Below are 24,466 nucleotides of genomic sequence, written 5' to 3' on the forward strand. Positions count from 1 at the left end.
CTTTCCAGGAAGTCTTGTTGCTCAACCCTTTGGAGGATAGAAGGGGGCATCAGTTCCTATGGATCTGCAGTTAATATGCAGCTGTGAACCAAGCAACACGGTATCTGGCAATAGCAGTACCTGCTCTTAACTGCTCATCCATCTTTCCAGCCTCCTCTGTTAGTATTTTTAATGTCAAATATAGATGGCAAATGATGTGGAATACAAATGCTATTCTTTACTCATGTTTATTACATATCTACATAGAGGAGACCTTTCCTCATTTCTCCCTCTGCTCTTCTCCAGCACTGTCTAAGATTCACCATTCTACTGTAGGGTTGAGTCCACAGTACCCTACACAGTAGCTGTCTTCCTGAGCCCAGCATGTTTCCCTTGACAAAATAATCTCTGCTTTTCTCAATGCTGCATGCAATATATTTTTATTCTCTTTTACAGCTGAAGATTATCCTAATTATGCATATATATGCATACATATATACATACAGACATATGCATATACATTATCTTCACCCATCTGTCATTTGTCTGTCATTTGATGGATACTTAATTGTTTCCTTATTTGCTATTTTGACCAGTGCTGCAATAATCTCATGAATGGATATGTCTCTTTGATAAGATGATTTGATCTATGTTCTATTTCTACCCAGTGGTATGATTGCTAGGCCACATGATAGCTCCAATCATTAAGGATTTCCCCAATAGTACTCAAGAGTTCTTCTGTCTTGCCACCAGTAGCATGCAAAAGTTCTGTCTTGCCAGAGTTGTATTTCAGTCATTGTTACTAAAGTCATTATTACTGGGGTGTGTGGCCATGAAGGTGATATTTTACCAATAACAAGTAATATTGATGGATTGGCATGTGTTTTGCCTTTTGCATGTATGACTTTAAAAATGTGTGCTGAGGTGGATTGTTCAGGTATGAAGCAGATTATTTGGGGGAGTTTTTCATGTTTGGGTAGGTTGCATAGTCTAGATATTAGCACCTTGTACAGTTTCATATAATTTCTTTCTGGAGGTCGCCTCCTCATACTTAGAACTTTGTTTTCTTTCTGTGCAGATATCAATGAGGAAGATGTGATACAATTTGTCTCTTTGCTTTGTTTTTCTGAGAATCTTAGTGTAGATTTAACTTCCTCTTAGACATTTATTGGAAAGACAGCCATCTCTTGCCATGCTGTCAACGCATGGTTTAGTAATCACTTGGTTGTGGATACAAAGGTTTGTTTTGGAGCTCCTCACAGTTCTGTTTGTCTGTGTTTAGTTTTCCCAATATATAGATATTTTGATGACTACACCTTTGTAGTATATTTCTAATGTAGGCTATATAATGCTACCTGATTTAGTTTTGCTCAAGATTGCCTGGGGTATTCATGGTTTTTAAAATTATTTTATGGTTTTATATTGACTTTCATAGGTTTCCTCTTACTGTGATGAATGCTATTAGTATTTTGAGAGTGAATAGATTGTCATGTAAATTTTAATACAATAAAATTTCCCAATCAACCAACAGGGTGTCATGTCCTTGTGGATGCTAATCAAAGCACTCTTCTATGTTTTATAGTTTTCATTGTTGTGGTCTTTGGTTATATTTATTTCTATTGATAATTTCAGTTTTATCCATTGGATTTCTTTACCGGGTTTTATTTCAGATAACTCAGGTATTGTGCAACTGTCCTTCTGATGCCTATAAGTTAGTATTGTCTTCTGAGTTTATTAAGATCTTGGTGGAATCCTTGGGGTTTTCCACATACAAGATCATACCATGTGGAAACTGTCTAGATTGACTTCCTCTCTTCTAATTGAACACCATTTATTTTTTTTTGGAGGAATCCCGGGTGGGATTTCCAGCATTTTGAGTAAGCAGGGGAAACCCGCATCTCTGTTTTGTTTCTTGTCTTGCCAGCTTTTCATTGTCAACAATGTTGGCTTCACACAGGCACCTTTTCTGCATGATGTTTGTTCCTTTCAAACCCAGCATGGCCGGTGTCTTTATTACAAAGAGAAGCTGGGTTTTTGTCATACAACTTGTTTCCCTCTGTAGAAAGACCATCTGTTGTCTAATGCATCCTTTCCCTGTGCTTTGTCATGTGAATAGTGAAACGACTCTGTGGACTGAACAGAGCTGGTTGCTCTGAATGTTTTCAAATGTGCTCTTGGATTTGGGTTTCTTGTTCTTTTTGGATAGTTCTGTGAACCCTGTTCACCTAAATCATTAGGCAGTAGTTTTCTCTTTTGGTTGTATCCTTGGTTTTGGGTATCAAGGGCAGGGTGGTGACAGAATGTATAACAGGGAGAATTCTTTCCTCTACCATTTCCTGAATAATTAGAGAATTTGGTGTCAGCCAACTTTAAATGTTTGGATCCAAGTGAATCCTTCTGACCTGACCTTTGCTTTGAGGGACTAGTTTATCACCACTGAGATGCCCCTACTAGAGATTTTTCTTCCTTCATTTCTACACTAGAGATGTGTCTATTAACAATAACTCATTTTCAAAGAACCACTTCTCTTTTGGATAATTTTCCCATGTTCTATTTGTACTCTACTTATTTTGGAGTTTATTCTAATTGTTCTAATTCTTGTAGAGGCAATGATTCTTTGTATATTTGAGATTGTTCTCCTAATTTTTCATTTATTGAGAGAGTTCACTCTGTAGCCAAGAATGGCCTTACACTCATGACGATTCTCCTGCTTCAGCTTCTCAAGGGATGGGGTTGTATATGACAGCCACCACACCTGAGCTCTCTCTGCTTTCCTCACATCAACCTTCATTACCACGACACTTACTATCTTCTCCTAGACTTCTCCTAGCAGCCATTTGATTTGAGAATTTTATTTTCATGTCAAAGTTGGGAGATAATTCCTCTCCTTTTGGATCACAACTTACTCTCATGGTTCATCATTTCTTTTTTCTTGTTTCATTGACAACATGTTAATGAAGTGATAGATTGGCAAACCCGGATAATGTGGAAGTACTGAATCAAGATGATTAAAATGACTGTCACTGTGCAATTGTTTTGTGCTGAGACATTTAAAAATTCACCCATTCTGAGATTTTTAAAAGGTCATTCATTAACTCTAGGCACTATGTTGTCTGTACCAGGCTTAAAACATTCTATCCCCTTGCTTTTCCCTTTCCCCAGATAGTAACCAGCCTTCTTTTGTAAATAGGATCTCATTGTTATTTTTCTTTTGCCTGCTTCATATCATTTTACATTAGCATGTAGTATGCATGTTGTGATTTTAGGATTTTCCTTTTCCTCTTTGAGGGATTAATAGCATTTCTTTGTGTGTGGAAAGTGTACTCAAGTATCCCTTTCTATGATGATTCCAACTTAAATATATTCTACATACATATTGAGTGTGAATAAAGTCTCAATGAGTGAGAGAATTACTCCTAACATTTATGTTCCTAATATAATTATAAATCCTTCATTTGTGCTTTCATTTGGGTCTCAACTTGGCATAAGGAGGACAAGGCCCTAATGAGTTACAATAGATTTCCAAGTTCCAGTGTGATATTGTAGTGCACATCATAACATTGTATAAGGTTTTATCTCCCTTGGAACTTGGTTACTGGGAACCTGGAATAAATCTGTCATCTTTGTACCCTGTGGTTAATTAATAACATTTTTTGCCATATCTAATGTACCTTGTTGAATTTGTTTGTGTGTACTGTTGGTGATGGAATCCAGGATTTAGCTGCTAGATACTCTACCATCGAGACATATCTACAGCGCTACATTTTATTATTGCATCATTATAATGTAATAATCATTATCTATGAGTGTATGTTAGGAAGTACAGAATTTATTGTCACTGCAATCATTTATATGATGATCACTGAGGCGTTAGTCCTTGTATCTCAGTGTAAAAAAAATGAACATAATTGACACCAATTACTGGACAATTTTTCACATGTTGACTAAGAAAGGAAAACCACATGGTAATATCAGAATGATCCATCACTGTTGGCTTTTAAAAACATATACCTGCATAGTTTTGTACATTACTATTGTATCACTGTGGTAGCTACTACCTCAGCCTGTGCACAGAAGGACCTGTAGACTTAGGGTTTAAACTTCTTTGCATTTCCTTTTAGTTGTGCCCTGTTGGATCCCTAATCCCTCATTTGTTTTATGGTTTTCTCCTACCTTCTTATTTTTCTTTCATGTGAAGAAAGATGAAGCTATTCCTGTTTGTAAATGTATTTTAATAATACTCATTTATCTCTCAATATTCCCACAAATTAGTATTCATGAATCCTAAATGTAAGCAACAATAGCCTGACTCACTTAGAATACCCCTAATCCTTCTCCTGGTTGCCAACCCACACTCCCATACCATTACATACTCTCTTTCTTCCTCCCATTCTCTGTGTACCTGTCCCTAGAAATAGGGTTTAAATTGTTTCCTGTAAGACTTTTGTTTCTCTTTCTATTTTGTTATATAAATCAACTTTTATTGTTTAAAGCATACTTGATCAGATACATTTCTGTTTATGCATGAACATCATGGGTCAAGGACAAGGTTCCAGAATATACCTGTGAAGTCCCGTTCCAACCAGCCAGTTTCTTTTGTTTTCTATAATATAAAGAAATCAATATATTTCTGACAAACCATTTTGTTCCACATGTACTTCTTATGCAGATATGTCTGTGTAGAAACAAAAAGCTTAAAATTGGAAATCCAAAAAAAAAATCTAAGCGATTAGTTTAGGTGTCTATAAGAATCATGAAATTGGAAATCAATTCTGTATCTATGTCTTCATATTTAGAACCACAGAAAAAATGGCTTGCTCAAGATGCTGGCATCTTGACACTTAGAGAAAACATTGCAGACACACAACAAATAAGGCAAACTCATCTAATTCATATGGGGGTGGGTTGAAAACTAGGATAAGGAAAGGAGAAATATCACTATTCTCAAGAAATTAGAGAGATGTGACCTCCTTGTATATGCACTGCTTTAAGGAAGGGGTGTTCTGGTTGGCACTTCTGCAGTTGTGAGCCAGCATAAACCAATTTGAATTGATTATCTCAGGTATTTTGTTGGCTAAGGATTTATCGGCATTGACAACACTTGTTAGCTCAAGGTTTCTAGGGGGCAGGAAGCCTGCTCAGGTGAATGCATCCAGGTCTGAGGCAAGATATGGCTTTGGCTGCAGTCTCTACAGGGAAGACTTGAGTGAAGGTCTTGGGAAGCACTTCTGTCCAAAGAAACGGGCTTGAAAATGGAAGCAGTGAGAAACTGCAGGAAGACAGACCCCTGTCCAGAAGACTCCAATTCAAAAAGCAACTTTTCTCAAAGGTGAAAGCTGATAACTCATAGTATACAGAAAGTGTGGATTCTAGTAATCAAAGCTACATCAAAAAATCCTAGCACAGATAGACCCTTGATTTGCTTAATTCGCCATCTAATTAGGCCATCAAACCGGGATGTTACTAAGGGATCTGAGATAGAGCAGTTGAATGCAATGTAAGTCTATTCCTTCTGATGTCAGTCAGGATGTAGCTCGGCCTTGCATTTAAAGGATGATTTACAGGAAGAAATGTGTAGACACCAGGAACAAAATATTTTTGAAATACTTTTGCTTGTTTGCTTGAGTTTGCTTATCTATCTATCTATCTATCTATCTATCTATCCATTCATCTATCTATCTATCTATCTATCTATCCATCCATCTATCTACCATCTATTTATTCACTTTACATCTGATCTTGGTCCTCATTCCTCCTCTCCTCTTAGTCCCATCATTACAAATCCTTTCCCAATTACTCCCTGCCCTTCTCCTCAGAGAAGGGTACACGCTCCCTTGGGTACCATCACACCCTGGGACATCCAGGGCCCCTTTATCTCAATTGGTTTCCAACTCATGTGTAGCTCTGTCTGATCCTCAACATGAGGCAATCCTCCTGCCTCATTGTAGATGTTTTATTTCCTTAGAGTCACTGAGAAATACTTCTTCTGCTAGACTTCCTCATGTTTGCAATACAATTCTTTCAAATAGTGAGGTGTCACACTGTAAGCTCAAGAACAAAGTTGAAGATAAAGATGGCATTTCCCTTAATGACACTACAGGGGAGATTTCATGATGTACTCATTCTCAGTGGAAGAATAACTTAATAGTTCTTGTTTTTGACCAAACCTAGAGTTTTAAGGTTGTGTTCCATTTCTCCTTTTTTTCTTCAGTTTTAGAATGAAGAAGGTTGAATAAAATTTCAAATGTATAAATGATTCTTCTGGTAATTAAAACATGTGTTCTATTCCTTTAAACTACTAAATAGATTTTAAAAAATGAAAAAATATGGAAGAACATTACACTGGTGAGTGAAATTAACAGCTTGGCAACTGTAGCAGAGATCTCCTTGCTGCCAAGTATTTTCCCAAAGAAAAGTCCCCTTTGCTGTCATATTTTATTAGTTCTTGCACCGAGCAGGGGAAAGGTCTCTTAGGAAAATCTCTTTTAGACAATAAATGATCACTGTGTCATTTTGCTTTCTGTTTGTGGAAAGGCAAAAATAAACATTCATTTCAGTAATTGTGACATCTTCCAAGTTCAAACATTCTGCCTACCAAAAATAAATAGTGCTGCAGAGTAGCATAAATACTAACAGTGACTGCTCACAATTAATTCCTGGTATTGTAGGATGCAAAGCAGCCCGATCTCAGACAGCCAAGTCTGGCATCGGTATGATATGGAAGAGCAAATAACTGGTAAGTGAACTGTGGGTTTTTCAGGGCTTGCACACTGCATGAGTGTGAGACCAATGAGGGTTTGGACTATGATCTCTCCCATAGTCATTACTAAAGGAATTTGTTTGCTCTTTGGTGATTGATTAGCTTTGTGTACATTCAGTCACTCAAAAGTCATTATTTGATACCTATTAAACATAACATTTACCAACTAATGCATACTAATATTGCGAAGTTCACATTTATCTTTCATATTTCTTCTTTCCATTTATTTGCTACCTAGTGAGTGTCTTTGATTTTCACAATGACAATGCACAAACTGAAGCAGGGTATGAAACTCCGGATCAAATCTTTTACTTCCATGTAAAAGGATGCTAACATATACCTCCTAACTGAGGTAAGTAAAATTACAATTAATAATGCCATGCCAAATCTTTCGACATGCAACAATGAATCATCTCTACCCTTTCCTTTCATAACATATTAGATTGGGACTAAAGCTACAAAGTGACCTAATATTTCCACCCTGTTCTTTGCTATCTAATGGCTGCAAGACAACCAATAATGAGACGTTCTTATTCTCTAACTCAGTTACACAAGATAAAGGAATTCTAGATCTACCATGCCAATAGTTATTGACTCTAGTTATGTGTACTGTATGGCACATCTGTAAATTGCTGAGAGTGGGTTTAAAAATGACGTAAACAACAAGAAACATAGGTGTATAAGGTAACGGATGCAACAATCTGCTTGTTTTAATCATTTTGAATTCACAAAACATCGAGTTGTATATTATTTTGATGATACATTTTAATTTGTTAATTATATCTCAGTGAAGCTGAAAAATGGCTATAGAAGAGCTTAAGGAAGTAATGTTAAAATGACCAATACAATATACATTGCAAGTAACTATCTTCTCTCATGTTTTCTGAGGTGTTTGATTCATACATGATTCATATATGGCATTTACTGGCATGTTAAACACTTTCAAGTGTTCCTTCTGCCTTTCCTCAAGTGCATTCCATACCCTGTTATTTACTCTTCAGATGTCCAGGGCTGTCTACCAACAGTTCCTCCTCTAAACCACATAGACTTTATGCGCCAAATTAAACACATGTTTGGAAAATATCCAAGCCCATTTCCTTTTAATTCTATTACCTTATGTATACTTGCTTGCCTTAACCTAGTTTTCAGCACCGCCTCATTTCTCAGAAGGGTAATGGCTCCCTTTTCTCTTATTCTCAGGGAATCTGAAGTCTAGGTCCTTAGTCAGAATGCTTTACAGATATCATTTTCCTATTTTAAAAAGGCAAAAAAATGGAGAAATTTCAATAGAACTCTGAAATACATGAGACTACTCTAAGAGAAAGTGATTAATCTATAGGGCATTTATTTAGAAAGTAAACCATCATCCATGTGCTTAAGCAGAGATGCAGAATAAATTTTGGCTTAATTTGCTCTTGAGTGAATCAAGATTGATTTGTACAAATAAACAGAATGTGAGCTTGTTTGTCATTTGTGTTCTTGCTTTCTCTAATTGTTGTTATCCTCTGAACATTACACAGCTAGTGCTATCATGACAGTCAGGCTCTCCAGCACCAGTCACTGTAGCCAGAATCCTTCATGCAACGACAAAGAACTCTGTGTAGGTTCTTTGCCCTAAGAAGATCTCAATGGAAGGAAAGTCAAGAATAAACTGCTCTGGTAAAAAAGAGTTTCAAACGATGATGGTAAAGAAGAGAAATTAATTTTATCAGACATAGAAATGAGCCTGATTTCATTATGGCTCAGTATCAAGGTTGGACATACCAGCCCCAATTTGGGTTTGGTAAACATCTGTACTCTTAGCATAAGAGAAATTGAGGCAGGAGACTTAGTGTTTGAAGGTGAATTGTAAATTTCAGGTCATGTTGTAATACAATATCAGATTATATCTCAAAAAGCAAAGCAAGACAAAAAACAAAATGAAACAAAACAGGCAAACAACATAAAAATTTTAGGAAAATTAAATATATACCAATTGAGTCTCCTGTCATACCTATATACCTGTATAAATAGGTATATTGAGGAAAGTTTGAAATAGAGGATCTTCATTCCTTCAGTTTTTTTTTTTTAGTTTATAAACTGTCTCTGCTGATTAAAATAAAACCAACAAACAAAAAAGAGCCAGTCAGCACTTTCCTAATTAGCCATGGGATCTCCTACATATTTCAGGCATTAAACAGATATGGCTATATTATGCTACTAATTTATTTAAAATACTACTGTTTTACGTTTGCTTTAAATAAAATTGACTAGAAGACAAATATGTAAAGGAGTAAAAGAAAATAATCTGAAATTTTAAGAGTAGATTGCTGGTCAAATTATCTCTCAGAAGAAAAAATTTCTACTTATTAATTGAAGTGATGACCCTTCTAAACTCACAACATTTTGTTTATTCACTGAAGAAACGATGCACAACCTTAGCTGCTTATTAATTGATGTTTTATATTTGAACAATTTACCCATATAATTAGTATTTATTGGCCCTAATAAAAGCACATCTGTGAGAAGTAGATACTTCGGTTAAATGCTTTCCATTTTATATTGCTGGTAGATTTGCAAATAGCCAGCTAATCAAAGATTGATTTATATTCACTACATTTTCATTTACGTGTTAGATGTAGGTAGCTTCCCATGGATAATGGTTATACTTACAGAACTCCCGCAACACAAATTAAAACATCTGCTCTATGGTGTTGGGTTATTCTTAACCACCCTAACTGCTTCCAGGGCTGCTATAGGGGTTGCATCCTCAAGTGATGTCATCACTGACATTTAATAAGTCAAGTTCAGGTGCTAGAAACAGAGGAAATAAAGAAACCAGTAGCATATAAGTACTTAATAAAATGTAAGCCTATATGTAAATACAAAACAGTTTGGGCAAATTGTGTGTGAATTTTATTCAAGCATTGATCATCTTTTCAAGAAAGTATAGAAGAGATTATGCACATTTTGCCTAATAGAAAAGACAGCCTTTCACAGCCTTTTCAAGACAGAGGCAGGACGGAGGCTAACCATTGCTAATGTTACCTGTAGCAGTTTTCTAAACAGTGTGTCATTAACAAAACATTGAATAGAGTATCACCATGAAGTGGGGCATAAAACAAAAAATAAGGTGTCAAAGATTCTTGCTCAAAGAACTCCTGCTCTAGAGAGCTTAAGGATAGAATAACAAAGATTTCATCATGTGGGGAAACATTATGTCCTTACCACATGTACACAGAGCTGTTTCATTTCATCATTTTATTTTGTTTTGGTTTTATTTTTTTTTTTAGATAATCAAAAGGATTTCTCCCACAAAGTCAAAATCTGTATGTCATGGTCATCCCATGACTGTCCTCCATCAATGTACACCCAGAAGAGGTGCTCCAGCTTGGGGGTGTAATGATCACTTTTAATTATCTGCTTGGCACAATGTAGAATCAGCTGGGAAGAGGGTCTCAGGGATTATCTGTATCAGGCTGGCCTTGGAGCACATCTAGCATGGATTGTCTTGATTAACTGAATTGATGTGAGAAGATGCTCCAGAGGGTAGCATCATTGCCTGGGTTCTGGACTTCGTGCAAGCAGAGATTGTGACCTGAATAAGACAGGCATGCTCTGGGGGCGGGGGGTGGGTCTGGTAGGTTGGTATTGTCGTTTTTCCTGTGAGGTTGCAAACCCCTTCAGCTCCTTCAGTCCTTTCTCTAACTCCTCCATTTAGGGACTCCGGCTCAGTCCAGTGGTTGGCTGCGAGCATTTGCCTCTGTTTTTATAAGGCTCTGGCAGGGCCTCTCAGAAGACAGCCGTATCAGGCTCCTGTCAGCAAGCCTTTCTTGGCATCCACAATAGTGTCAGGGTTTAGTGACTGTATATGGGATGATTCCCAGGTGAAACAGTCTCTGAATGGCCTTTCCTTCAGTCTCTACTCCACATTTTGTCTCCATATCTGCTCCTGTGAGTATATTGTTCCCCTTCTCAGAACTGCTAGGGACTAAGCCATCAACCAAGGAGTACACGTGGCTCCAGCTGCATATGTAGCAGAGGATTGCCTTGTCAGGCATCAATGGGAGGAGAGGTCCCTGGTCCTATGATGCCCCAGTGTAGCTGAATTGAGGGCAGGGAGGTGGGAGTGGGGTGGGTAGAGGAACACACTCGTCGAAGCAGGGTGAGAGAGGATGGGATAGGAGGTTTCTGGGGGGGGGGCAGGAAAGGTGATAACATTTGAAATGCAAATGTAGAAAATATATAAAAACAAACAAACAAACAAACAAAAACAAAAAAATAGGCATGCTCCATTCTCTCTGCTATTGCCCCTGGATGTGAGCAGTTACTTCAAACTCTTGCTGCTGTGACTTCCTGCTTTGATGGTCTGTAGCTTGGAACTGTCAGTTAAAAATCAACCCTTTACTCCTAAGTTAATTTTGTCAAAGTGTTTTGCTCTAGCAACAGAAAGTGGTACCAAGGCAGGGTGTCTGAAAGAGACCATCAAGTGTCTAGAATCATAATTATAATTTTGGGAGTTGCACTTCTCCATTTGGGGTTCCTTTTTCTAAAATCTAAATTAGATTAGGCTCCCAAGTCACATAGTTGAAGTAATGGACTTCGCATTATTGAGCCAAATATTATTTTATTAGGAATCAATGTCATTATACATTGATTCTAAAACTATATTGTAGAGGTGAGAGACCCCAACTCAATGTTTTTAGACCCCTACAAAACTAGCCCAGCACAGAATAACTTGTTTTTCTGCTTTCAAATTGATAAAGATAGCCCACCCTGTTCTAGTTCCAAAGTTTAACTATACAATGCCCATTTGATTCAGATAATGTCTAACCTTCCTTAAGGCATAAACTATTGCCTGATTTCCTTATTCTGTACTTCCCCATTCTGTGCATAATTTGTCCTCCACCCCTTGCCTTGTTTGTGATTTTTGTCCTCCACTTTGTCCTCCAACCCTTGCCTTGTGATTTTTCCCCTTTAATTACCCCTGACTTAAGTTGCACAGAGTCCTACAGTCCTCTACCCCTGTGTGGTGTATGACTATGGACCCCATAGCTCTGGAATAAAAATCCTCTTGCTTATTGCATCAAGACCGTTTCTTGCGAGTGATATGGGTATCGCCTTCCGAGGCATGGGGTGGTGGGGCACCTTCATTTTTTTCGGGTCTTACAGAGGCAAAATACGAAATAAACGGGAATGACAAGGTGATTATATCTTTACATTAATATTTGCAGATTGCAATAGATGAGTCTCAAGTTTGTATATAAGGGAAGCAGTTTTTAAAAAGTCCATGCACAGTAGAGGACAATGCCGAGAACAGAGAAAGTAGTAGAGGGTCTGAGTGTATGTGTGTGCATGTGTGTTTGATCAAATGGCCTTTCATTTATATATCCTTCGCAAGTGATAAAGTTTGAGCATTCATTGCTACTCAATAAATATGTAAGAAAACCTCAGTAAATAAATCATAGGATAATAATGTGATTGTACTATAGGGGCCAGAATAAATGTCATAAAATTATTTTAGAAAATAATCAAAATTGTATAAAATGGCATTTTGTATATTCATCAAATACATACTGTTTAATGAATATTTACATTAACATATTAATTAAATATTCATTAAATATTTGTAATGAATATATGAATCCCAATAAAATACAGATTCCTAGTTTTATATATATGCTCACTATAACTAAAAGATATTTGTATAAGACTAGTAGTAAATGATAACATTACTTTTACCTTAATCACTGTAGAGACTCAACAATAGAATTACATTAAGGAAGGTTTTCAGATTAGTACAAACAACACAATTTCTTAATATTGTTCTTAATATTGGCTTCAGATATCACTAAAATATGAGAATAAATCAAAGAAAGATTCATCTAAAGTCAAAGAATTATTAATCAAAAATACCACCTCTTATTTCCTACAGTTTTGAGCACTTCTTTAAAATTTTGAATGAAATGGCTTAAAGTCTTGTGCAATAGCCAACTTTATTCAGACCATTAGACAATTTACATTCTGAGGGGTAAGAAGAATCACACGAGTAAAGTTCTCATAAATTCAAGCTGTATTCACAAACATGAGCCACTTGTGGAACGATATCTTTCCCACAGAGGCATATGAACAATACTGCAAACATTTAATTGACTAGCAGCGGCAGGCAGTAACAAGCAGTCTGAAGTAAACTCACTCCTATCTGCCACACCTGGAAGGAGCACGAAAACACATTCCAAGAACAAGTCTGTGTTTTGAAAACTTAGTTCACCCTTCCTCATTTCCCTCACAAGCACTCAGAGATCTCCTTATATGACTCCATTCTTGGACTATGTAACAACCCAAGCTACTATACTCCTGCCTGATTGGTTAGCAAACTCATCAGTCAAGGGGTCCCCAATGGAGGAGTTAGAGAAAGGACTGAAGGAGCTGAAGGAGCTTGCCGCCCCATAGGAGGAACAATGATCTGAACCAACCAGAACCCCCAGAGCTCCCAGGGACCAAACCAGCAACCAAAGAGTACACATGGAGCGACCTATGGCTCCAGCCAAGTATATAGCAGAGGATGACCTTGTTGGGTATCAATGGGAGGAGGGGGCCCTTGGTCCTGTGAAGTCTCTATGGCCCAGTTTAGGGAAATGCAAGAACAAGGAAGTGAGAATGGGTGAATGGGTGGAGGGACACCCTCATAGAAGCAGGGGAAGGGGGATTTTTGGAGGAGAAACCAAAAAAGGGAAAACATTTGAAATGTAAATAAAGAAAATATCTAATAAGATATTTTTTAAAAAGGAAAAAAAGATTCTTGGAAAATTAGTGCCTGTAATTACATCTACCATACCTCAACTTAAATTAGACATTTATAAATCTGTGTCTATAGAGAAATCTTCAAGTCTGACACATTGGCACACACCTGCAATTTCAACAGTTGACGTTCAGATGTAAGAAGATGGCCTAGTCTCTTTATTACCACCTCACCACGCCTAAACTCTGTCATCTTCCTTTTCTTCTAATAGCTATTGGAAGATCCTAGCTCCAGTTCATCAGATGAAAGTATGCATCCTGCAGTAAGTGCAGAAACTAGGAAAATAAAAAGGGTAGGAGCTGGGCTAGCAATAGAGAAAGGAATATCGAGTATAAACATCTGTATAGGGAAAAGGGAATAAGGGAAGGGGGCTTTAATTAGGCATGGGGGAGGGAGATAAATACAGGCGGAGGCAGAACAATAAGATAATAGTCAGGTTGCCTGAAAAAGATCCTAAGGAATCATACTTTTAACTATTTAACAATAAACATAATATATATGTATATATATAATATATGATATATGATGTATGATGTATGATATAGAACATATAACATAGGATATATAACATATAACAGGATATATAACATAATATATAATATATAATTAATGTGTAATATATGATATGTGATATGTGATATATGAAAGATGATATATGATATATATGATATGCAAAATGATATATATTCTTTGTATATATGTCTCTCTATAAATATACATATATAGTTCAAGTTTATATTTCTCATATAGGCTGAACAGGCTCCATCCAAAGGCCAAAGACTACCTAAGAAAAACCTAACACAAGGCATGCGAAATCCTCTTTTGCATTGGTCAGAGTAACTCCCCAAACATACAGGCTATTGCTTTTGCCTTTGATTGCCAGTAGACATAGACAATAAGTTCCTGTTGCTGAAGACATCATGAACTTAGGACATAGGCACAGAAGACCCTGAGCTGGAATTGACCTAAGTGTTTCCTTCCTTATAATTAGCTTTCATAGTGCCAGAAGGCACCGTGCAGGATTCCCAAATGAAGGAAACAAAGAACAGTCCTGTGCAGTTATAACACACTTGAACCACAACAATGAGCAACACGGGAAGAAAACCTGAAGGGTACTGTAGCAGCACACATATCTTGTCTGTAATCAAAAGTCTCTAATTGAACCCAAGACCACCTCAGCAAGAGAGATATTATGCCTTGTAATAAAGCCATTTACACAGAGATAGTGAGGTCATGGATCATGGGAGAGCACCTACACCTACCACTTTACTAAACAAATATAATCCCTAACTACCCTGTAAATATATGTGCTTATATCCACAGATAAGTATAATATTGACTCCTCATCAAAAAAACTTCTCTGTGAAAACATATATGCATGTAACATTATAGAGACTTGAGAAGGCTATATTTAGGCATACATATCTCATGTACATATACATTTAACAATAGTTAATGAAAAAGAAGCCATGGATTTGAAAGAGTGAGAAAGGATTATGAGAGGGACTTCTCAGATGAAAGAGAAAGGAGACATGATGTAATTATATTTTAACCTCAAAAATAATTAAAATGAATTTTCTGAAGAGCTCTCAATCCAGTTTCTTTGCAATTTGTTCCTACAAGCAGACAAATTCAATCAGAAGTTCGAATAACATGTACCTTTCAGAAAAGTACAGTCAATATTCTTGATGGTTGGGTACTGGATAGATAGCTCAGTGGTTAAGAGTACTTCCAGAGGACCTCTAGCATCTAGCCAGGACAGCACACAACTGCCTTTAACTTCACCTGTAGGGAATCCGATGCCCTCTCCTGGCTTCCAAGGGTTCCTGCATGTCTTTTGTTTTGTTTTGTTTTGTTTTGTTTGTTGTTGGTGTTTTTTTTTTTTTTTAATGTAATACACTTCCTTTTCCTGATGGACAAACTGAAATGCTTTTATCTCATAATGGAGAAAATCTCAAAAATTTTTGTTTGTTTGTTTGTTTGTTTGGGTTTTTTTTGGGGGGGGGTGCTGGCCTTTTTCTTTCTTGCTCCTTTTCTTTCTCACAAGTTGAAATTTGAAAGAATATTTACAATTTGAAATGTGTGAAATATAGCTGATGAATATAAAGAACCTGGAAGGTACATGCTGGGGTTATAGAAACAGTTATATTCAAGAGGTATGGATGAGAACCATGGTATACTGTTAACAGGGAAAGGAGGCGGATTTATGTTTTAAATCACATGGCTAAGTTCCCACAGCTGCTTAACACACTGCATGTTCCTACACATACTTTCACGGATTGATCTTTATACTAAAAATGAACAATAGATTCTCTCCAAGGATATTTTATGTCCAAAAGAAAATCTCTGTTGGAATTCTATATGGATACACATAGCTGGGGTTGAATTTAAATATAGCCTTCCTTGACTTCTGGCATCTTTTTGAACTTTTCAAAGGCATTTGAAAAAAGAGGAAGCCCTCTACCATCTGTGATGGTTTCATGTGGCTTTGATATGTTTGGTCTTTCTCCAGGGTAAAAATGAGTTCATGGTTGGTTGTCCTGTGTGTTCAGAAACTTAGCAGGAGTCTTGAGGAGCTGCTCAGTAGGGTCTCTAAGAATCAAACAGCCATGACACACAGACTGGCCTTCCCTGTGGGAGGAAAATGTGTGTGTGGGGGGGTGCCTTCTCTGAGCCTTAAGGCATGTGCAGGAAGTTTCTACAGAGATTTTCTGTGTCAGTATTTATTACATTCTTTTGTTTAAGTTTTAAGATTTTTGGTTAAGTTCAAATAAAAGACCAACTGGTTTGGAGATTCTGAGTTTAGATATGACAGTGCGTGTCTGACCTCAGCACTAAAGGAATAATCAGGTCTCCCTCTACTATGGTGGACAAGCAAGGACAAGCTTTTTGCTCCCATGTCATCAACTCTTATATTTACATTTTAGTGTTTTAAGCCATCTTATTTCTTGCCTCCCAAATTTGAATTTCTAATGCAAGCCCTGCAAGAAACTTAGTAAATGAAATGGCGTAATTAACAGTGACATTGTCTGGTGTTAGAGAGACTCTCTATGTTAGAATCCAGTTAGCCTGGAGATCATTCCTCACCCTCACAGACAGATAGGCAGCATCCATTGTTAGAAGTTACCAAGAATTATCAGACCAATTTGAAATCACAATCAATTGGTGGTACTTCTGTAGGTGTGCTTGTCTTAAAGTATCACATCTTCATTGTCCTTAAATATTTTCTGGAAATTATTTTACAGAAATATTCTGTCATCATGTGATTGCTGGGAATTGAACTCAGGAACTCTCAAAGAGCAGTCAGTGCTCTTGACCACTGATATCACAACCATCTGTAATGGGAACAGATGCCATCTTCAGGTATGTCTGAAGACAGCGACAGTGTACTCATAGACATAAAATAAATAAATAAAATCTTTTTAAAAAGAAATATTCTGAGTCAAACTTAAATAATACTGATAATGTATTGTTAGTGTGTACTGAAACATATTTTTAAATTGCTTGCTAAGTTGGGGCCTGTGAGTGAGATTTCTTTTCTGGTTATTTTTGCCCCCTCCTATGGTCAGGGGTTGAAAGATCAATTCTGCACATGGCCTCATTTCTTGAATCACTGAATCTGCATCACTTGATGCTGTACCCATACGCTCACATTTTATTCTAGCACGAAAAATGAATCATACATATCAAACAGGAATGAAATGACCTCATATGTAGCTAACAGGATTGAGAAATAGACTTTTAGTGGCATAAAATATTTGGAATAGAGATGGCAGGGGTGAGCTGAAGTTACAGAAACAAGATCATATGTAGGTTGAAGATTCTACAAGATGAATTGATTAGACGTTCATAACCATAGATGGTTGGGACGCTGCAGACACAGAGCAAAGTTACCTTGAACTATCATTACTCCCCCTAATCAATATTCATTGTCCCCCTTTGCGCCTACCTTAACATTATTTTAAATATAAGTGATTTGGAGTATGTATCCCAAATCACTGCTATGACCAGTATTCGTACCAGGTCAATAGATTTCAGCAACTCCCCAAATCTAAAGAATAACATCAAAGACCAACAGTTGAGACTTACAGAGAAGATTTCCACTATTGACTGTATTTCTCAGGAAATCACCTTCCTAATATCCCAATTAATGTGCCTGCTAATTGACTTGATCTACTACAGTTTTGTTTTGTGACATCATGACAACTGATGTAACTGCTTCTGCACTGGCATGTGTTTATTTTTTAGGTCACCTGAATCCACATTCTTAGGCCAGGATCACTTGTATTAACAATGAGATGGTACTTTCAACACTGAACGCAAATTACTGACTTTTGCAATTTTTTAGCTTCTGAAATATCCTAGGAGCAGTTTCTTCAATAAATTTTTCAACATACCACCATAAACTTAGAAAACATCTACTTCCTTACAGTTCTGTTCTTTAGTGATATTTTTTTATGAACCAACAGAGGTTTACAGAAAACCAGAAAAAGGTGCTAGTGAATAAAGATAAATTGCTTGTCATGCAAGCATGAAGACTTGAGTTCAATTCCCAGAACCTTAAAAAATATCAGCATATAACACTCATTATATTGCAATGGCCAGGCAGAGACAGTTGGATCCCTAGAGAGTGCTGGCAGCCAAGAAAACCAGATTAGTGAGCCCCAGGCCAATGAGAGAGCCGTCTCTTGCAAACCAAGTTGGAAGGTGTCTAAGGAATGAAACCCAAGTGGTCTGTGGCTACCACATGCACACACACATATGTAAATACACCCATGCATACATCTATGTAAATGCTCTTGCAATATGTGCATGTACATATGAATGTGCACATACACACACACACACAAGATAAATACTAAAAAGTTTTTTAAAAGTAGTAAAACTTAACTAAATTTATCATTAGAGCCTCAAAAAAAAAAACAGTGAAAAAAGAAAATTTAGTTTGTTCTTGCTACTCAAATGCTAAGACATTCCCCTAAACAAGCTATAAATTCAGAATCATCCTCCTTATGATGAAATAGTATCTTTGTGTTTTGAAATCTTTTTAATAACATTAACTTTCAAAAGTAAACTGCCAGAAATGAATTTAAGTAATTAGTATGTATAGGCTGGGTTTTTTTTTTTTATTCGATATAATTTATTTACATTTCAAATGATTTCCCCTTTTCTAGTCCCCCCACTCCCCGAAAGTCCCGCAAGCCCCCTTCTCTTCCCCTGTCCTCCCACCCACCCCTTCCCACTTCCCCGTTCTGGTTTTGCTGAATACTGTTTCACTGAGTCTTTCCAGAACCAGGGGCCACTCCTCCTTTCTTCTTGTACCTCATTTGATGTGTGGATTATGTTTTGGGTATTCCAGTTTTCTAGGTTAATATCCACTTATTAGTGAGTGCATACCATGATTCACCTTTTGAGTCTGGGTTACCTCACTTAGTATGATGTTCTCCAGCTCCATCCATTTGCCTAAGAATTTCATGAATTCATTGTTTCTAATGGCTGAATAGTACTCCATTGTGTAGATATACCACATTTTTTGCATCCACTCTTCTGTTGAGGGATACCTGGGTTCTTTCCAGCATCTGGCAATTACAAATAGGGCTGCTATGAACATAGTAGAACATGTATCCTTATTACATGGTGGGGAGTCTTCTGGGTATATGCCCAGGAGTGGTATAGCAGGATCTTCTGGAAGTAAGGTGCCCAGTTTTCGGAGGAACCGCCAGACTGATTTCCAGAGTGGTTGTACCAATTTGCAACCCCACCAGCAGTGGAGGAGTGTTCCTCTTTCTCCACACCCTCTCCAACACCTGCTGTCTCCTGAATTTTTAATCTTAGCCATTCTGACTGGTGTAAGATGAAATCTTAGGGTTGTTTTGATTTTTTTTTTATTTTTTTCTGCTTCTTTTAAATTTTAAATCAAAATTCTCAAGAGCAGATAGAACCGATGCATCAAGCAATAGCATATAATCCAGGGCTCTCCTGATGCCACAGGTTTAGCAGTTAGCTCTAGGGAAGCTGAAGGTTTGGAAAATGAATTTGAAAACCACTGTTATTCAGCTATGAACAGGGCTGGTCTGAAGGAGTTCAGAAAATTTGACTTTGTCATTTGTTATTTGATATTTTGTAATTTGCTATTGGTTAGGTGAAAAAGAACCTACAGAATCCCAGTGGTCAAATGATGGTCCAGGGAGTTGTTCTTACTTCCTAAGTTGGTGCTGTGGGTCTCATTTCAAATGTTTCTGCATTCTGAAACACTGCAAGGCAGCTGCTTCTATATTAAAACCTTCCATCTTAGAGGTAGACTCCTCAGGCACACGATGTCAAAGAGGCGGTAAAAAGAAGAAAAGATGTTAAAAGCGAGGTGAAACAAGAGGTCATTCTTAGAAGAAGTGAAACAGTCCACCCCAGAGTGAAACTCCTTAAGTCTAGGAAGTAAACAACTTAATGGGTCCAGGAAATCCATGAAGTTCGTCAGATTTACTAGTCTGTTCCATATCTAAGCATATTTGAACAGTAAAATTGCTGAGCTATACTCTTAGACTAGTGGGGTTGTCTTTAAGAAGCAGAGACCAGCAGAGTTTCCTGGAAGACGCTTAGTGGTCTGAGTTGAGCTATCTGGAAGGATACTTGCCAACGATGGTGAGATGGTGAGTAGGTTTGTTCAGAAATAGTGTAACATAACATGGTACAGCCTGATCTTATCATCATCTAATCTTATTCAGGAATAGCTGAAGTCAACAGGTGCACTTTGAATAAATCCTGGCTTATACTGCTAAACCAAACCATGCCCTTTAAATGTACTTAAGCTTCTTTTGATTAAAAGTTTTTCAATAAATATGTATCTCAAAGTATTATTTCTCAATGAAAGCAAAACCAATTTCAAGGCTTCTATCTTTTTATTTCATTATCATTCTAAAGAAGAGGAGTTTTAGAATACATTTTTACCAACTCCCTTCATTGCTTGAATAATCCAAATGTATATAGTCTTAGATTTTAGACCAAATACTCTGAAATATAATTTAAGTTTTGAGAAAAGCTTCTTTAGGCAATTTGAAAGGGATGAAGTGTCTTCAATCTAAACTTTCCACTTGGATGTCATGAAAGATCTTGCAGTAAAGACAACTTTCTCAGAAGCATTTGCCTCCATATATTTCTATATCATTAGGTAGTCATCTATGAAAAAAACCATTTGGGATGAAAGAGAATAAAAGTGGTGGGTGGAGTGTCTTTGACAGACTTCATCACTAACATTCCATAGAAATGCGTCACTGATCACAATATTAGAAGTGAATAATATTAAAATGCAATAGCATACACATATTAAGAAGTATAAGTTTCAAGGATTTTTCCTACCCAAAACTTTATTCATATCTGTCAATAAAACAGTATTGATGAATCATAAAATATATAATCAAAATTAAAGTAGCAATATGGTTTTGTGCAATGATTGGGTAAATCTAGATCATAAGTAAGATTTAGTCCTTGCTAGTAAAATTTGTTTTGTATTGATTTCTGACTTTAATTGTTTGCTTGATTAAGACTTACTATATTCAAAACTAAGGAAAACTGCAGTCTAAGGGATCTGATTTGACCTTTTCTTGGATTAAAGTGAGGCAACATTAGGAAACATTTTCTTTTCTTTTCTTTTTTCTATATTCTTTGTTCATATTCCAAATGCTTTCCCTTTTCCAGTTCCCCCTCCCCATAAGTCCCATAAGCCCTCTTTCTTTCCTCCGTCCATTCCCCAATGATGCCCCTCCCATTTCTCTGTCCTGCTACTCCCCTACAATGCTGGATCAAGCCTTTAAAGGACCAGGGACCACTCCTTCCTTCTTCTTGGGTATCATTTGATATGTTAATTGTGTCTTGAGTATTCAGAGCTTCTCGACTAATTAATATCCACTTATCAGTGACTGCATTCTATGTGTATTCTTTTGTGATTGGGTTACCTCACTTAGGATGATATTTCTCAGCACTGCATGGTACCTTCTCCAAAATCGACCATATAATTGGTCATAAGACAGACCTCAACAGATATAAGAAGATCAAACTAATCCCATCCCTCCTATCAGATCACTATGGAGTAAGAGTGGTCTTCAATACCAACAAAACAACAGAAAGCTCACAAAAACAAGGAAGCTGAACAACACTTTACTCAATGATACCTTGGCCAAGGAAGAAATAAAGAAAGTAATCAAAGACTTTCTAGAATTTAATGAAAATTAAGGCACAACATACCCAAATTTATACCCAAGTTTATGGGACACAATGAAAGCAATACTAAGAGGAAAACTCACAGCCCTGAGTGCCTCCAAAAAGAAACTGGAGAGAGCATACACTAGCAGCTTAATGGCACACCTTAAAGCCCTGGAACAAAAAGAAGATAATTCACCGAAGAGGAGTAGAAGACAGGAAATCATCAAACTCAGGGCTGAAACCAATCAAGTAGAAACAAAGAAAACCATACAAAGAATCAACAAAACCAGGAGCTGGTTCTTTGAGAAAATAAACAAGATAGATAAACCCTTAGCCAGACTAATCAGAGGGCACAGAGACAGTATCCAAATTAACAAAATTAGAAATGAAAAGGGAGATATAACAACAGAAACTGAGGAAATTAAAAAAAAAAAAAACCATCAGATCCTACTACAAAAACCTATACTCAACACAACTGGAGAATCTGGAGAAAATGGACAATTTCCTAGACAGACATCAAATACCAAAATTAAATCAGGATCAAATAGATCATCTAAACAGTCCCATAACCCCTAAAGATTAGAAGTGGTCATTGAAAGTCTTCCAACCAAAAAAAAAATCATGGGACCAGATGGTTTTAGTGCAGAATTCTATCAGACCTTCAAAGAAGACCTAACACCAATACTCTTCAAACTATTTCACAAAATAGAAACAGAAGGAATACTACCCAACTCATTCTATGAAGCCACAATTACGCTGATACCAAAACCACACAAAGATCCAACAAAGAAAGAGAACTTCGGACCAATTTCCCTGATGAATATCAATGCAAAAATACTCAATAAAATTCTTGCCAACTGAATCCAAGAACACATCAAAATGATCATTCACCAAGATCAAGTAGGATTCATCCCAAGGATGTAGGGATGGTTCAATATATGGAAATCCATCAATGCAATCCACTACATAAACAAACTCAAAGAAAAAGGAAACATTTTCTGTGTAATAACAATGTTATGACTTCATACTTGAGTCAGGCCAGGTTCCTTACTATGTCCATACCTTAAATTTTGGATCCTCCAACTTCAGAGAAAAAAACAACATTTGGCAATATATTCTGGGTACATGAAAAATTGTGTGTGCACTGTGTGTGTATACATCTATGGATTTACCTGTCTTAGAATACTAAGCAATTTAAATGACAGGTAAGTGAACTGTGGGACATCGCATTTTGATTTAATCTCAAAACAAAGGCTACTGATGAAAACAATAGAAGAAAAAGGTAGATGTTAAATAATAATCACACTAATCTATATTTGACCTTATAATTCAGAGGAGGATATAATGCATCATTACTGAACTGTTTCTTGTGAACATCCATGGAGTCCATCAGAGACTTCTCCAACATATTTGATCTCTAAAGTCTAGAGTCTAACAATACAAGTTCTTCCACGGCTTAAGTCAGTGTCCGGTCTGGCCTTTAACACTTCATGCATCAAATGATTTTGAGAGAGTCAGGCTTTAATTAGTTTACAGGACCACAGGATGCAAGTATGTGGTTAATGTAAATATTTTCACTTTCTTAAATGCAGCAGTTTTCCAGTGTAGTATGACTTTAAAACAAATAGGACTCTATTGATCCAAGGGTGAAAGCCAAATCATATTATTTGCATATAAATTGTGTTATTATACATTTTATTGTGCTGTTCTTAAGTATAGCAAAATGATCCATGGGTTCAATTATGTTTGGTTAAAAATGAAGGATTGTTTCTTCAATTTTATATATAATTATTCTCTATTTGCTTTCCTTATTTGCCCTAATAGCTCTAATAATTATATATATATATGTATATATATATATACATATATATATGATTTGTTGATTCTCTTGCTCACAAGATAAACCCATTAAAAGCATGCATTATTTTATTCAAAGCTTTCTAACCAATTATTATTGATGTAATAAGAATAATCAAGAGCATTAAATGGTTACATTGATAAGACAAAAATGTGATTGCTGGGTTCACAGCAGTTGAATGTGCTAGATTAGTACCTATCCTATACTTAGAATAGCACATATGTTTAGGTGCTTCACGAAGGGAATAGACAAATTATTTGGGTTTGATGCTTTACTCTGGTGTCACAGAAATCTTGATACAGACCATTTGAAGGTTTTTAAAAAGTTTACCTAAAAATAAAATGAAGAAAATATTCTTTTTTTCTATTTTTTTAATTTATTGATATATTTATTTACATTTCAAATGATGAAAATATTCTTTAAAAATCTCTTCCTACAACGTAACAGTACCACATCTAAATCATTCTAGAAGAATCCATGGACTTCAGCAAGGAAACAGGTTGTCCACCTACAGGGATGCGCAAAAGAACACAAAGGTTTGAGATATTTTTACAAGTTTTGAAAGCAAGCAGATTTCAAGATAAAAACAGTACTGTGAAGGAAAAAAATGAACCATAAAAAAGAGCCAGAGAAATAATAGAAAAGATCATTCCAGGTTCTTTCCCCTAGAACCAACAACAAAGATAATTCACGGACCAATAACACAATTTAAAAGCAACTACAGGCTGCCATGAGTATTATATATGATTATGTTTGCCCTATATGGTACCTTAAGATTAACATTAATATCTCTCAAGGAATATTTGACACCTCACTATTCCACATAACCCATTTGGCAATAGAGTTGCTGGAGGATAAATGAAATATCTGAGTGTTCCCCCTCCCAATGAAT

This window comes from Apodemus sylvaticus, chromosome 19 (assembly GCF_947179515.1).
Source record: "Apodemus sylvaticus chromosome 19, mApoSyl1.1, whole genome shotgun sequence".
NCBI classification, from domain to species: Eukaryota; Metazoa; Chordata; class Mammalia; order Rodentia; family Muridae; genus Apodemus; species Apodemus sylvaticus.